The 15,582-nt window shown below is 40.6% G+C and overlaps 1 long non-coding RNA gene across 2 annotated transcripts; it reads right to left on the bottom strand.

Moving 5' to 3' along the window:
• Positions 1 to 289: 289 nt before the first annotated feature.
• Positions 290 to 15,465, bottom strand: LOC130193751 (uncharacterized). 2 transcript variants are annotated; one of them, XR_008831706.1, is made up of 6 exons: positions 15,158 to 15,465; positions 8,685 to 8,808; positions 7,921 to 7,957; positions 7,756 to 7,847; positions 5,654 to 5,817; positions 5,187 to 5,534 (listed from the first exon to the last, which is right to left on the bottom strand). It is a non-coding gene; the product is annotated as an uncharacterized LOC130193751 (long non-coding RNA). The 2 variants fall into 2 exon arrangements; XR_008831705.1 differs by lacking the exons at positions 5,187 to 5,534; positions 5,654 to 5,817 and adding an exon at positions 290 to 2,707.
• Between the last annotated feature and the right edge of the window lie 117 nt (positions 15,466 to 15,582).

The following is a 15,582-nucleotide window of genomic DNA, read 5'->3' as shown; positions in this document are numbered from 1 at the left end:
AGTACAGCTGAGGCTAAGGGGAGCAGGGATGGAGGTGGGTTGGGGGAGGGGGTGTGTGTGTGTGTGGGGGGGGGGGGGCAACTATTTCAACACAGATTTAGTTTGTATTGTGGTTTTTAGATCGCGTCTTTTGTTTGTTTTGCACACTAGGGAGAAGAAAAAGAACAATTTCCAATGTGTTTGAACTCCAAAACATATAAATTGATTGGTAGTAATTAATTATATTTTGTATAATATTTAAATATTAGAATTTGCATGTGAGTCATAATAATGAATAATCAAAAAGAAAAAAGTTTGAACTTTCATTTATTTTCTTTATTTCTTGACAAAGGAAACTTCCTCCCCCACGTCTTATTATAGACTTTTGTGTGGGAGAGAAATGACCAAAATGGTTTCAAATATAGGAAGGAAACACTTGTATGGCTCACGCTGTGTCAAAGGTATTCTGTGGCTTCATTCGTGAGAAAATATGACGGTTTTAGTGGATTTTGAGGAACAATAACTCTTTTAAGAGGAAATGGGACACAATTTGACCTGGAAATGAGATCAATGAAAACAAAAAGGTTTTTCTACTTCACATAAAAGCCACCTTGATAGATGCAAACATTTGCTGACCTTGAAAATGAAGAGAAACTATAGAGTAAAGATGAGGGCGCGTCACACGTTACAAGCATGGACAGGCACTAAACTTTAGCTTGTACATTTTTCCTGAATCCAGTTGGTGTCAGTGCTGTGTCCAACAAGAAGCCAATGGGTGCAATAATTTAGGACTTTGTGCTGCAAATAAAACTATTGAAAAGCACATCCCAGTAAACCACATTGACTGGATACAGATTGAAAGACAATGTATACTTTACAAATTGTGATAAGATTTTCATCAGAAATGTCCTAGAATCCAGTAAAAGTATAAACTACATTAATAATGATATTCTTTGATCTCTTTAGTGTTCTGGTGTGATCCATCTTGGCCAATGATTTACAGCCTAGTTTAGAGCTTAACCTCCCCCTTTAATCATCCACCGAATGCCTCCACCGGAAAACTCCTGCTTCACAATGATTGGCCGGGAACGGATCACCCTGATCGGAGCGATGACATCACAGATTCAGACAGACTCGTGGGTCACCTATAGGCTGCTACGAATATGCACACACACTCCCATTCCCATGTGGAGGTTGGCTACCTGCAACTTGACACCCCTCATGTACCACTCGTGTTGTCCTCGTGAGCACCAGAGGACAATGTTTTAGGCGTTTTTACGAGTTTGGCTATTTTAAGAGGTTTTCCATGCAAACCCATCTATAAACAACGTAACATAAAATTAACATGTCTTGACATTTTACATTGCACAACTTTTACACCTACTTAAGAGCCCTCGTTAAACCTTTATTTCTCCTGTAATTATATTTATTTTGAAGTGTGGAAAGGTGACTACAGTACGTTGACTTGAAGATTGTTAAAAAAGATTCAATGTCAGCATTTATTGTCAGGCTCAAAGTTGTTCTGCCTGACTTGGCCATATTTAAAGGAGCTATAACACCAGAACCTCACAGAGGAGGGATTTAGTGGTCAAATCGAGGCTTATTTCCCAAACATTCCCCAAATACATAGATCTCTACTGAATGGCAAACTCTTACATGATGTATTTACAATTATTTTCAGGCCGCACCACCAGTCCTGCATCCACATATGGATTTTCTGCATTCTCAGCATTCAACATTCATATTTGTTCCTACTTTTGGGTTTTGCAGGATGTGAAGCTCTCATGAGATTTGCTCACCACTCGACTGAGATGTTTTCATTGGGGTTCTTGGTTGCGTTTGAGGCTAATTCAAACCAACACTACACATGACATCCAATCTGACCCCACAACGTCTTGGTATTTAGTGCCAGACAAAGGATCATGGGATAATGTGTGCGACTACAGGGCCGTGAGCAGGTTTCTTTGCTTCTTTGAGGGTTCATAGGCTATAATCACATCATTCTGCTGACACAGCCAACTGGTAACCCCTTGGTGGACTTGACCCACTTCACAAAGGGCCGCAGCCTTTCCTTTCTTCATGCCTGGGCACCACACAATATCCAGTCTGTGTCACACACCATAATGAGTGCATTGTATTCAAGGCGTGGACATAGAACTGAGCTAAGCAGATAAGCAAGCTGCCATCCATCTATGTCTCGTTATTGATGCATGTGATGCCTTTGCCTAATCTCGGACAGCTGATACACTCAAAAGACTTGCTGCATATTTGTCCATTATGCTAATAAATCTGTATTCAAATCGGTGTGCTTTGCCCAGTTTTTTTACACTATCAAAAAAAACTGTCAACCTAAACGACATGGCTCGGCATTTTAGTTCCCGAAATAGTTATTTAACCCAAATGTAGGATCAAAATATTGATAGCACACACTGAATGTGAACATGTATCCTACATCTATACAATAAATGGTTACAAAAAAAAGTCAGTTCTGTCATCATAAACAAGATGTTGTCTCGTGTATTTTAAAAAGCCACACATTTTGTTGTTGTTGCACAATTTACAAAGTATATGACTTGAATTGAATTCCTTGTTGCAGCGAATAAAAAGATTTAGCAGTCATTTCAAAGCTTAACATATTTGTTAAATCTCTGAGTTCAGGAGAAGACAGGAAGCCCGTTGAATTGTCCGTCCTGCTGGAGCCAGTCCTCTTGTAACGCACTGCTTCCCCCTAGAGAAAGCATGGACACATGAAGAACACGCAGCGATCTGCATGCCTTATTTATTATTATCTAGTTTCATGATTTCCTTTCAATGTTTTTAAAATGAGTTTTGAAATTGTCCTTTGTTATATATATTTTTTTTCTACTGCCACTAAAGTAAAGCTTAAAGTAAACCTTTCATGTTGCCTTTCCTAATCATAATGAAATACGTGGATGAAGTCAACATGACTTGGTAAACAGTGGCAAGCGACCCGTACACTGTGGTTGGTACTGGGCACAAACATCTGCAATGTCTGTTTAATGGTATTTAGAAAAAGGTCTCCGGACAGCTATCAACTATCTGCTTGAGCTTCCTAGATGGACAAGTGCAAGTCAGATGTTTGTGACCCGTAATGGTCCCACTTTACATGCTGTTTTGAGGAATTTTATATATAAATTAAAATGTTGATTGATTGTCTCAGAGAATTTAATTATAAAAGCCTTGGCTGACCCAGCAACAGAGTGATGCAAGGTGTTTGTCTTGTTTCCGGAAGCAATGGAACAAGTGTTTGTATGTTTTTTAAACACAAGTGACTTTTTAGCTGAAATGGTTGTGTCTTGTAATGTATTGTATTTTATATATTGTTGTTGTATTTGTGTTTGTTGTTTTATGGACCTATGAGGCTGGAATAAATAATATATATATATATATATATATATCTCCAATCTCTCGATATCTCGCAAAACTATAGGAAGACTCACAGTTGATTTTATGGGCCGAGTTCTCACCCCCATCTCGTATAAATCTTCCTCTTGGCCACCTTGGGCTCAAGGCCATATACTACCCAAAACAACAAGTCATCCGACGTTTTTAGGACAGAAGGTTACAGAACGAGTGCGGGGGCTATCAGCAGAGATAGAAGCAGTCTCTGCCGGTAAACTAACACCAGGATAAACTCTCATTGGTATGGCTTCAAGGTAAAATGCTTTTCTAAAACACATCCATGAACACATTTTGGAATGCAGTATGCTCCGTGTCATGTTGAATGATGTAACAATATTCTTTTTAAAGAGACAAATTCTACAAACACAGATTGCTTCTGGTATTCCCCACACTGAAATACACATATTTGACATGTTGGCTTGTTTGCCTAAAAGGAGATGTATATTCTGAACATGAATATAGCAGCAAACATATGTTGCTGAGCAGAAAGAGAAGTCGCTCCCCCTCTGTGTGTTTTGATCTGAGCTTCGGAGCCATCGTTAACGTGAACTATCCAGGTGTTGCAGTTGGCCTTGACAGTGTGACAGTGAGCCAACAAGACCGAGTCCAGGACCCTGAAACTTAAGCAGTAAAATTAAATTCAAGCCCTGTTCATCTTCTTATTACTTGTACTTGCACTAGTTTGTGACATGTCAACATGTTTCAAGTGTGCTTCATGCTCTCTATTCCGCATTACATGATGATGAATAAATAAGAAATTGGTCATATTCTAATACATTTTCATTTAGTTTTTGCTGTTTAACAAAGAGATTAACTTTTGTAAAGGTTTTCACCTGAGCCAAACAGAATGGAGCGAGTCACACATTTGTGAGAGAAATGCAAAAATGTGCAATAGATCTACTGAGTACAGACTAGACCATCAGTAACAATTACAGCATAGACAATCAGAAAGTGAAATTATAGATACGTTGAAAACATATTTAAAGAATGGATCCAAGAGGCTCTTCAATAAATAAATCTGTTCCTACATGATCCCATATGCTATGAAGGAACCAACAGGGTCAGCTCGGTGCCTCTCTCTTCATTCGTGATACTCTGCCAGGCCAGAAGAGGGAGCTGCTCACACACTCTTTGGAAAGGGACTGCGTTTTGTGAGAAGGCAGTAAGGACAGGAGAGGGTAAAAGAGACACCCCTACGAATGGAAACCAGCAATGTGTTCTACTAGTGAGCGAGAGAGGATAGAGTGAGACGGAATACAACTTTAAAACTGATTTTGAAACAGAGGATATATTCTAACAGCCAACATAGCATAAACATCTGGAGTAAGATCAGGCCTGTATGGGTGTGCATGTGGTGTGTGTATACATGTAGGTGTGTGTGTTTATATTGCTGATGACAAATGACCCCCTTCCTTTCGTCTCTAAGTGAAGCCATTTGTCTAACAGTATGTGGGCGAGACTAAACGACATAGACCTGTTCTCAGCCACCACACCCACACACACACACACACACACACATTCTCCACACTTGTTGAGACACTACATTGACTGAAGAAGATTCATTTTAACCTTTACCTCACGTAATCCTTAGGCTAACCGTAACATTGAAGCAAGTCTTCACCCTTGTACGTGACGGGGTCGTGCATTTTGGCCCCAAAGGCAAGTCCCCACAATGTTAGTGTAACCAGGTTCATGTACGTATTAGACAGGTAAAACACATCCACATGAAAATACACACACACACGCACGCACACACTATATAAATAAAAAGTTCATAGACAAAATAAGTGAAAGATGAACAGGAGTTTTTTATTTAGTCGAGGAGGAAGATGGTGGAAACGTGCGTGTGGTTTGTTTCACAGTTCGATAGCTGTGCAGCAGAGAGAGGAACACGCTTTACAAAAGAAGTTAGGGAGTGACTGCTGTGTCCTGACGTGGGTGGGAGGTCCAGTCCCACATTGGGAGATCAGGAGGGAGAACAATGTCCAGGTTACCACAGGGCGGGGAGAGCCGGCAACCAGCAGCCATAACATGTTTTACTTTAATGTGAGCAGCCAGTGGAGGGAGCGCGGGGAGGGCGTGAGGAGAGAGTTTTGGGGGTCGAGGCATGAAGCAGCGTTTCGGATGAGGTGCTGGTGGATGAGAGAGTGAAGTTCAGCCAAGAGGCAGTTACAGTAGGACTAGTGTCTGGAAAAGGAGCTTGATAACAAATAACAGCTGTTTGATTTGATCCATTTCATGTGAGATTTACCAGCGTTCTCACGCAGTCGTCATTTTGTTGTCCTCGGCTTCCTTTTTCGTTTAATTCCTAATCCAGGAAGGGTGTTGATCACTCATACAGTGACCTTTGACCTCTGATGACCATGTTGGCAGCGGCAGCGCGTCTGGGTTCACAGAGCCGGGCTCTGTTGGCAGCTATCAGAAGAACACGTCATGCATTCTTCCTGCATGGGCCCTGAAGTGTGGCACCCAGATAACCTTGATGCTTTGTTAAACTGCTAACAGCTTTGTCCTTGGGTACTCCTCTTTTAGAAAGACATGACGTCTATTTTAACACCGTGTACATAAAGTACATTCGAAGAGGCATAAGCATGTAATTTGCTCTTAAAACGTCACTAATCAATGTTTTTATATGAACAATGGGTCAATGTGTGTCGTGTGCGAGGGTGGCTCGGAGTGACAAACACACAGATAATTATTACCCAACTCTACAGTCCCCCCCCCCCCCCCCCAGCTCTATGGAGCTTTATAGCCTGTTTTAGCTAATTGTTTTGTTTTTTACTGCCCTCAGCTTTACGGTCTGCTCTCCAGCCACAGCGGGCAGCAGTTTTTTGTTGTCGTTGTGAAAAGCACCAAACAGCAGATACAGTTAGCATGCTTGCTAGTGACAAGCTAAAAAGAGATTTTCTTCAGGAGCTGGTGAGGATCAAAACAAAGCTAAAAGGAGACTGGATATAGAATTCATCAGATCATTTGTTAGATCAATCTGTGTTACATTTCTTATAACAAATTGAACTAAAAGAAAAAGCTCTGTTTCTTGCCATATTATATAAAAAATAAATAAACAGGATTATATGAAGCAATATGTCGGTAGATTCCTTATTAAATAAGGTGTTCTTCTTATCAAGTGTATGGATCTGAAATGCTTATATAACAGTGTTACTGTAAGTTAACATTCATTAATTGATCATCCATTAGGTATTTACAAATCAAATAAACTCATAGTGACCTGATGATTTCTCGACGATGAGCAACATGAGTTCATGATACAGAACCTACAACAAGTTTATTGGAGTAAATCATCATGGCTTATGCATTACTTAAACATGTGTTTGATCTCTTATTATAACATGAACATTTTGTGGTAAAGCTGCAGAGAAACATATGTATTGAGTTATAATGAGATCTGAGGTAATTCAGAGTACAATGTTGTTATAGTTTTTAACAGGCTTCCTTTTCCATTTCATCATACCAGATGTCAGGTAAGATACATATTTTCCATTTATTTCCCTTTTTTCTCCCCTCTGTCTACTGTATGTTTACCCTCCTCTCCTTCCTCTCTTTCTGTCAGCCCCTCTCTCATGAATGAGTGTGATGAGGTGATAAACAATCTGAATAACTGGTGTAAGACAGGCTCTCATTACAGCCATTCAACCACAGGGATCTTTATTTACACAACCTCTGTGAGCGATGTCAAAGAGGCAAATGTTGGGCCAGATAAGAATAGGCAAGATGATGCAGCACCAATGCAAGGGCACACACACACACACACACATGCACACGCACACACACACACACACACACACACACACACAAACAGTGTTTGGTGATGGCGAAGCCAATAAAGGGAACTAAGGGTTGACTGAACATGTTGCCATGCCATCGTTAGGGCACACAATGAAGTCTGTCAGGGATACACACACACACACACACAATTTATCCAACAATTACCAGAGGCCGGTTTTTGAATCAAATATTGACAGAGATTTTACCAGCTGCCTTGCCAATCGTAACCCGTTAACAATCAGTATGAGATGGCTTCATTATTTCTAATACATATTCAGCCTGGTGTTAAAGCAAGGCATGGACCCGGTGGCAACGTGTTTCTTCAGGCACCGGTGAGACATGAAATCCGATCTAGGAGTTTCACTTTGAGTAACATACCGATGGATTTAAAGCCTTCACAGAGGTTTTTAATGCTCAGAATTTTACAACTCTGGAGAATGATCACAGTGGCAGTTAGTTTCTGTTTTTTTGCAGCGATTGCGAGGTAAACAGCCGACACCATTCACGTTATAAAGTAATGCACCAGGAATGTGTACACGCACATGATTGGCCAACGCTGTGACTCACGTCATCTCATCTTCCGGGCGTCGTGAATGTCTGAGGAGAGGTCAGTCAACCACCAAAGGCAGTAGGCTTCACCCACTGGGAACCATGAACATCTGCACAAAAATACATGAAAAGCCATCGAATAGTAGTTGAGATCTTTCAGTCTGGACTTCAGACCGACCTCACCTTCACGACAGCCATGCTGCTGAAACTTCTCTCTGGCCTTTGTCCGAAAAAACAACATCAGGAGTGTTACAGATGTCACGGAACAGGTCATGAGAGATATTAAAGCTTCCTGGCATTACATGTGAATATTTGTACATAATTACATCATTTGGTAGCACAGCAGTGGCAATAAAATCAACAATACAGTCATGTAATGTGATCAAACTGTATGTAACTAACACTTATGCTGATTGTAATGAACCAAAAGAGGCAAAAACCGTGAGCATTTCTCTTGATAATACACAACAATTTTCCCTCATAGCTTTTGTGCATACACATCTTTTGTTTACAGTTGCTTTAAAGGAAATGCAGGAAATGCATGGGGTCTGTTTCCCACAGTCCTCTCCACTTAATATGACTCAGTGGATGTTTCTCACGTCTGTGCAGCAGGTCAGCGGCTTTGCCATAAAGATCCAGTCATGACTAGAACTAAAGTGTGCCTTCGGTCATAAATGACCCGATAGTGAAATGTTATGAAAATGTGAGTTATAGCCAACACCATGACATGAAAATGACTTAATTCTTTATGTAAAATTCCATTTCAAAATGAAAAAAAGTTCTGTCTTATAAAAAAGTTTTGTCATTTTTGGTTTCTTTAACTTTTCATAAAGTCTGTCTCTACTCACAGGCTTCCATCCTGCTTTCCACTGCTCTCTCTGTAGCTTTAAATGTGACTATATCTTCGCCCTATTCCCCAGTGAGAAGAGTTTTGGGGAGTTTTTTACCTTAAAAGGCCATGTGGAGTGGAGCGCTGGTTTCCTGTGGGAGGGCTTTCCCCTCACTGACTCTGGAGCTGGAGGCCAGGCCCATCCTCATCCTCTCTCACCCTGACGGCTTTAGTCACTCCCACTTAGTCACACACACACACACACACAAACCTTCCTTTTTACACTCCCAGCGAAGTGGTGAAATCCAGCTACAGCCAGATGTGTGTGTAAGAGTCTGTGTGTATGTGTGTCTGTGTGCTGTCCACGCTGACCTCCTTACTCAACAGGAGGTGAACACACGCTCAAGCAGGAACATTTGGTAATGAGAGGGACAAAGAGGGAAGATAACGGGAAAGAGAGAGAAGTGAGAAAGAGAGGAAAAGAGTGTCAGGAATTAAAGGGTGGGAGGAGACAGAAAAAAAGTGAAATGCATTTGTGTGGAGCGGTGATAGTGAAAGCAACTTTATGGGACTGCAGATCATTTGAGGTTGAAGCCTCTGAGCGCCTCACTTCCCTGCATCCTCTACCTCAACAGCCGGCTTGTCAGTTGTCAGTCAGTCAGATCGTAAAGAGTAAGAGGGACAATGCCCTTATAAGGTCACTGCTGAAGCCTAATCTGCACTGGAGCCCAGAGCTACAGCTGCTGCTGTGTCACCACCATGTCAGCATGAAGTCATAACTATCACATACTGTACCCAGTCTGACTTTCTCTATCTATTTATTTTAGTCTGCGACTACAAACCCAGCTTCCTTTTCAGAGATATTCTATCAGTGGGTCTCTGTTTATGTCTGTCTCCCTTTAAATAAATAAAAACAAGAGTAAAATATAGTGAAAAAGATTGAGTAAAACCCACCACAATTACATAGCAGGCAATGTAGCGCAGTGGTTCTCAATTATTATTATTCTTCAGCCAAGAACCCACACGAAAGAGAACATAAAGGTGACACCCACTCCCCCCCCCCCCCCCCCTGCCATGTATATGAATAATCTGATTGAGCCTATGTTTGACATTTCCATAGCCTTTGTTGTGTGAAAGAACAACACAATAAATATAGATTAGAAAGATACGTTATGTTTAAAACATATTTGCAGATCCAAAAAGTTATACACTACCGTTCAAAAGTTTGGGATCACTTAGAAATGACTTTATTTTTCAAAGAAAAGCACTTTTTTTCAATAAAGATAACATTAAATTAATCAGAAATACCCTCTATACATTGTTAATGTGGTAAATGACTATTCTAGGTGGAAACGTCTGGTTTCTAATGAAATATCTCCAGAGGTGTATAGAGGCCCTTTTACAGCAACGATCACTCCAGTGTTCTAATGGTACATTGTGTTTGCTAATTGCCTTAGAAGACTAATGTCTGATTAGAAAACCCGTGCAATTATGTTAGCACAGCTGAAAACAGTTATGATGGTGATATAAACTATACAACTGGCCTTCCTTTGAGCTTGAAGTTTGTAGAACAAAATTAATACTTCAAATATTAATCATTATTTCTAACCTTGTCAATGTCTTGACTATATTTTATATTCATTTGATAAATAAAAGTGTGATTTTTCATGGAAGACACGAAATTGTCTGGGTGATCCCAAACTTTTGAACGGTAGTGTAGTTTTGTGAGATTAGATTTAAATATTTGAACTATTGTAGGGTTTCAATTGTTTTTATTAATTTGTTGAACAATGCCTATTTGATGTGTCATTCGTGAATGAGTCTTGAAATGTCCGACTTGTGTTATTCAGAGAAAGTAGTTGCATAATCAGACATTCACGGATAGTTTGTCATAGTGTGTAAAAAACACTTTCATTAATCTTCATGATTTGGTCAATGTTACCAGACTAAACTAGACCATATATTTCACAAACATGGTTGTTTCAGGGTCACTCAAACAAATATCCAACCTGCAACTTGGTTTAGGTCCCAGCGTATTTGGAATAAAGTAAAGAGGCATGCAGCAAAAAACGTGATCTCACCACTTCCCATGACTTCCTGCATTCAGATTCCTGTTTATGCTGCGTGATTAAACTCTCACCATCTCAACCTGATCTGCAGGTTTTCGGTCCATGTGGCCCAACAGGGCTTCTTTGTCAGCACGCTGACTTATTATGCATTGATTATAAACATAGCGGTGGAAGAATAATAATTAAGAGCAATCAAAAACCTGACAAACTCATTCTTTTACTAAGACTAACATTCAAGTTTGAACTATGCACAACGACACATTGATGAGGACATTTAATTCCCTTCATTGCACAGATGCCCATTTTCTGATGATACGATTATGAGAAGACGTAAGAGACATTGGGAAACAGTGCGCCCTCTGACATCACTTTATGACATCACTGTACTTGCCCCGAGCGAAGTGTTCAGACATGCGATCTCACTTCTGATTGGTTCGCTATGATCCACTATGATCCAAACAGCTGTGAAATGTGTGTCACCAGAGTCCAGGTGGTGTCTGTCTAGGTGAGTAATAACGTATATCTCTGCCCCGAGGCCATCGGAGTTCACTCATGCACCATCACAAAGAGGGCCTCAGGAGCTTCAATTGTGCTACAGCCATGATGGTTTTCTGTTTAGCTTTCACGACACCAGTCCAGAGAGTTCTCCAGCTCTGCCCCTTCCTCATCCTAACATTTTCCATCATGAATCCAAAGCATACGCTTTAATTAGCGGCTAAACTTGCATTTCCCAAATATCTTTGTCTTCAGTCGAGGCCCCTCCGCAGCATTTCTGTGGCAGAGTAAGTTGGAGAAAGCATACTTGGAACACCAGGAGAGGATATTGAAGACACTAAATTACTCTCTTGAACTACTCAGTGAGCGGCTGGGTGGAACATGGCAGCATGCAGACAGTGTGCCAGGAGACCTACAGCTGCAGCCTCACAAATCAGAGCAGGAGACTGCTGCTCACATTCAGGACAGAGGGGATGCTTCACTGGCAACAGATGTAACAGATTTAATAGATTCCCACTGAGATCTCTATAAAGAAACCACTATTTTACATCCCGTGCTGTTAAACATGCCCACTCAGGACACCTCACTTGTGTTCATGTTGTGACGCTATTGTGTCCTTAAAATTAAGAATTTAAAAGGTAACTAATGTTACACCCAGACATTCTTTTCTTTTTTCTTTTTAGGCATGACAGTATCGGTCTCTATGTTGATCACTCCCCCATTTGGTCCAGACTATTGAATGCATTGATGCCATGACTTTTTATTCATTTCATGGTCCCCAGAGAAGAAAACCTAATGACCTACCCCTGATTTTTCCTTAAGCCCAACTATGAAGTTGACCTCTTTGCTTTTGAGTCAATTATAATGATAAATATTAAATGGATCGCTATAAAATTTCCAAACAATCTCACATGAAGCATCCTCAGCCAGGTTTCATCCAAATGTATGAATCGGATGTAATATTTAGGCAAAACAATCCATGCTGCGGTTTATTTAATTCATACCTGAGCTGAACATGAATCTGAACCACAAAACTAGTCAAGAAGAATTCTTATAAATCTCTACACACATCTGAATGATGATGGTGTGTCACACTACCTTGAAGGCCTGCTCCGTTTGCACTGTGAAGCACGTTGAAGCCACAACATCCTCCAGAAGGCGAGCAACAACAAAGCCTTGAGATGATGCCAGAGACCAAGCAACAGTTGATTATGTTGTTTTCTGCAGATCGCCTGACCAGAAAAGTGGAGCTAGATGAGATATTTTTCCTGCGCTCTCTCCTCCCCCACAGAAGTAGGAACTGTAACTCACATCAGCAGCTAAAAACTGATTTACTCCTAATAAAACCTTATTGAGAAATATCTTTAAGATATTGGCCATTTCAGGCTTTTCTCTCCGAATGCATTGAGGGCAAAGTGAGCAGATGCTTTAAATCAAAACCTGGTTTGTATGATGGATTTAGAGGTAGTGAAAAGGTCTGCCATCCACTTGTCATAAGTTACTGATCTTTGTGAACAATACTGTGTTACGCAAGACACTCTTTACATCTGTATCAGTACAGCCTGTAGTACTTAAACACATCTGTCTTAGAATGAGAACAAATATGGATTTATTGTAGGTGTTAATAATATGATGCACTGACATTTTGCTCAAAAACGGCCTGAGCGGGCACACATGGAAGAAGTTTGCCTCTGGGGCTTTCTGCCAGAGAGGGTTTATTTGAGCCCACAGCATAATCTTTTCCTAAACCTTACCAAGAAGGTTTGTTGTCTGAAAAGATTTCTGGCAGAAAGCCCTCAAAAGGTAGACCTTTCCCATGAGCGTTTGGAACGGGCGGACTGCTTGACCCTCAGTATTGCTACTTGCAGGTTTCCGGAGATCTGCTCATGCAAACTACTCCACACTCCACACAGCACTTCCTTGGGTCATACAAGCAATAAACCTGCAATGACACTTGTGTCCCTCAAAAAGACTAGAGTATATGCTTTGGTACATTTGGGTGTAAAAGTTCACAGACATTTTATGACCTCAATTAAGTCAACGCCTGTCAATAGGCGTCGCCTCCTAATATTTACACTATGTTGATCTGCACTTCACACATTTCATTTATTTACACTACACACATACACACACATTTCATTTACACTACACACATACACACACTTTGCATTTTGCACACTGTCTATATTTAATATTTTAATATTTAATTTAATTTGTCATTAGTATTGTGTATTGTGTATGCATATATGTTGTATATATACATATATATTTTATTTTATATTTTACTTTGTATACTTCTATATCTTTCATCCCTGTTTTTTATATTTTATATTTTATTTTTTATTCTTGTGTGTTTAGTTTATTGGTGCTGCTACTGTTACGACAAATTTCCCCTTGGGGATTAATAAAGTATATATCTATCTATCTATCTAATACACGACATAGGGCATTTTATTGGGTCCTCAGCAATATATCTGCCAAGTGTGAAGGCCATTTCAAGATGCAGTTGGAATTGACCTCCATATATCTTTATGCATGTAAACAAATGAGTGAGAAGAACAACAAATCACACCACTGGTAAGGTATAATGGGATAATTTGTAAAGTGTCTTCGATGCACTACTTCTTACATACAAATCTTCACATACACAGGATACGAGCTAAAACTGTTTCTTTCTGTCAGTCTCACACAGACAGTTGGTTTATCAGTTATCTGAGCAATGACCTTTATTTTTAACTTGGTGAGACTGGTAAGGTAGTCCCTCATTCGTTGCTCTGCCATTTCCCTTTTCCTAATTCATTTTAGCCAAATGTCACAATTGACTGGAGTTGATTGGAAGGTTATTCAGATCACCTGTTGCAGGGTTTGGGGGTGTAATTAAGAATTGAGAACAGCTTGGGGCCTTTCCTCTCTTGGCCAATCAGGAGGTCACACGCCCTAAAAAAACTTTTTGAGGTAAGTAATTGCACACAGCTGAAAGATTAGGCCTATGTTTGGTAGCTGGGCACACTTCCTGATTGCAGGTTCAAACTTGGCCTATTACAACACAAGTGTTTGTCAAGTTAATATTTATGTATCAATGAACTAGAAGCGGTTGCATCATACACACTTCTTTTAACATTGAGAGTTGGAACTGCCGTAGCATAACTGAAACAGAGCTAATATTAGCTTGCTAACTATGACCCAGTAAAATAAGTAATGCTAATTGAATGAAGCTCGATAGATGTTTAGCTTATTGCAACGGATTTTCAAACCGCTCATGTCGTTCCCGATTAAGACATTTCTTTAGTTTTATTGGTGAAATTCTGTACTTTAAAATGAGCTAGTAGGTCATAGCCTATAAAGTTAGTGACCGATTTACAGTAGAATGGTGCGAACCAGTCCTGGGAATAAGTGTGTCCCTCTGTACTTGTGGGCATGTATTCATAACAATGGATCTTCTCCTTTAAGGACCATCCATCTCTCTGCACATTCTCTCTGTGAATGTAAGCAACCGTGGACACTGGTCTCCATTGTTCACATATACTCTGATTCTCACTCTGCTTTTCATCCCTCACTCATCAAACTCAAATATTAGGTGCACAGAGCTCAGGGCTCACATTTCAGACTGTGTTTCACAACCTCTCACAAGTTCTGACACTTTGTTTCTCCTCCGGTGCCCATGATGATGATTACATGTGAAATAACTACACAGCAGCTGTCTGAATTTCATCACGTTGTCATAAAACCCAAACAGCTCAGAAGTAGCATGACAGAGGCAACCATTTGCAGGATGTTAAAGTGTGTACCATCACACTGCTTCAAAGTGTGCTTCAACGCAGTGAAACAGACTAATCTCTGTTTAGGTAGATCTACTTGACATAGCAGTGGACGTTGGCAGGGCCACACCTTCAGCTTTAATGCCGAAATATTATTACAGTGTTTACAGCAATTAAGGAAAGTCTTTCTCCCTTCGTTATCTCTCAAACTCTCCCTCCCTCTACTTTGCATTGTACTCGCTCCCTCTCTCATCCTCTAATATACGCACCGTTGAAGGCCCTGAGTGTGAGACGCTTTGTGCCAGCGGGACTCTTTATCCATGGACGGGAGGTTAAATGTGGACACAGGACCTGCGCTGCTCTCCAGTCTGACCTGCGGCTCTCACTGAAAACACAACAACCCAAATAAGGAGATCAGCCACGTTGTAAAGAAGCCAGACCAATCCTTAGGAAGACCTTGGACGGTGGTTTGATAGGGTAGAGTATGTGTCCGAGAGAGTGATAGTCAGGGAGTGGAAGCAGAGTGGTGAGTGAAGGGGCAATAGATGGAGAGGATGGAGAGAAAGGATGAAAAGAGGGAGGGAGGGGTGAGATCATGGCTGGAGGAGGAGGGGGTGATCAGAGACTGGAGGCAGGTTCTCTTGCAGTTGAAATAACTACCCATATAGGGCTCAACTCTCCATCGGCCTCACAG

The sequence above is a fragment of the Pseudoliparis swirei genome, chromosome 5, assembly GCF_029220125.1.
Source record: "Pseudoliparis swirei isolate HS2019 ecotype Mariana Trench chromosome 5, NWPU_hadal_v1, whole genome shotgun sequence".
NCBI lineage: Eukaryota > Metazoa > Chordata > Actinopteri > Perciformes > Liparidae > Pseudoliparis > Pseudoliparis swirei.
Note: the sequence above shows the minus strand (reverse complement) of the source record. Positions and strands in the feature narration are given on the sequence as shown.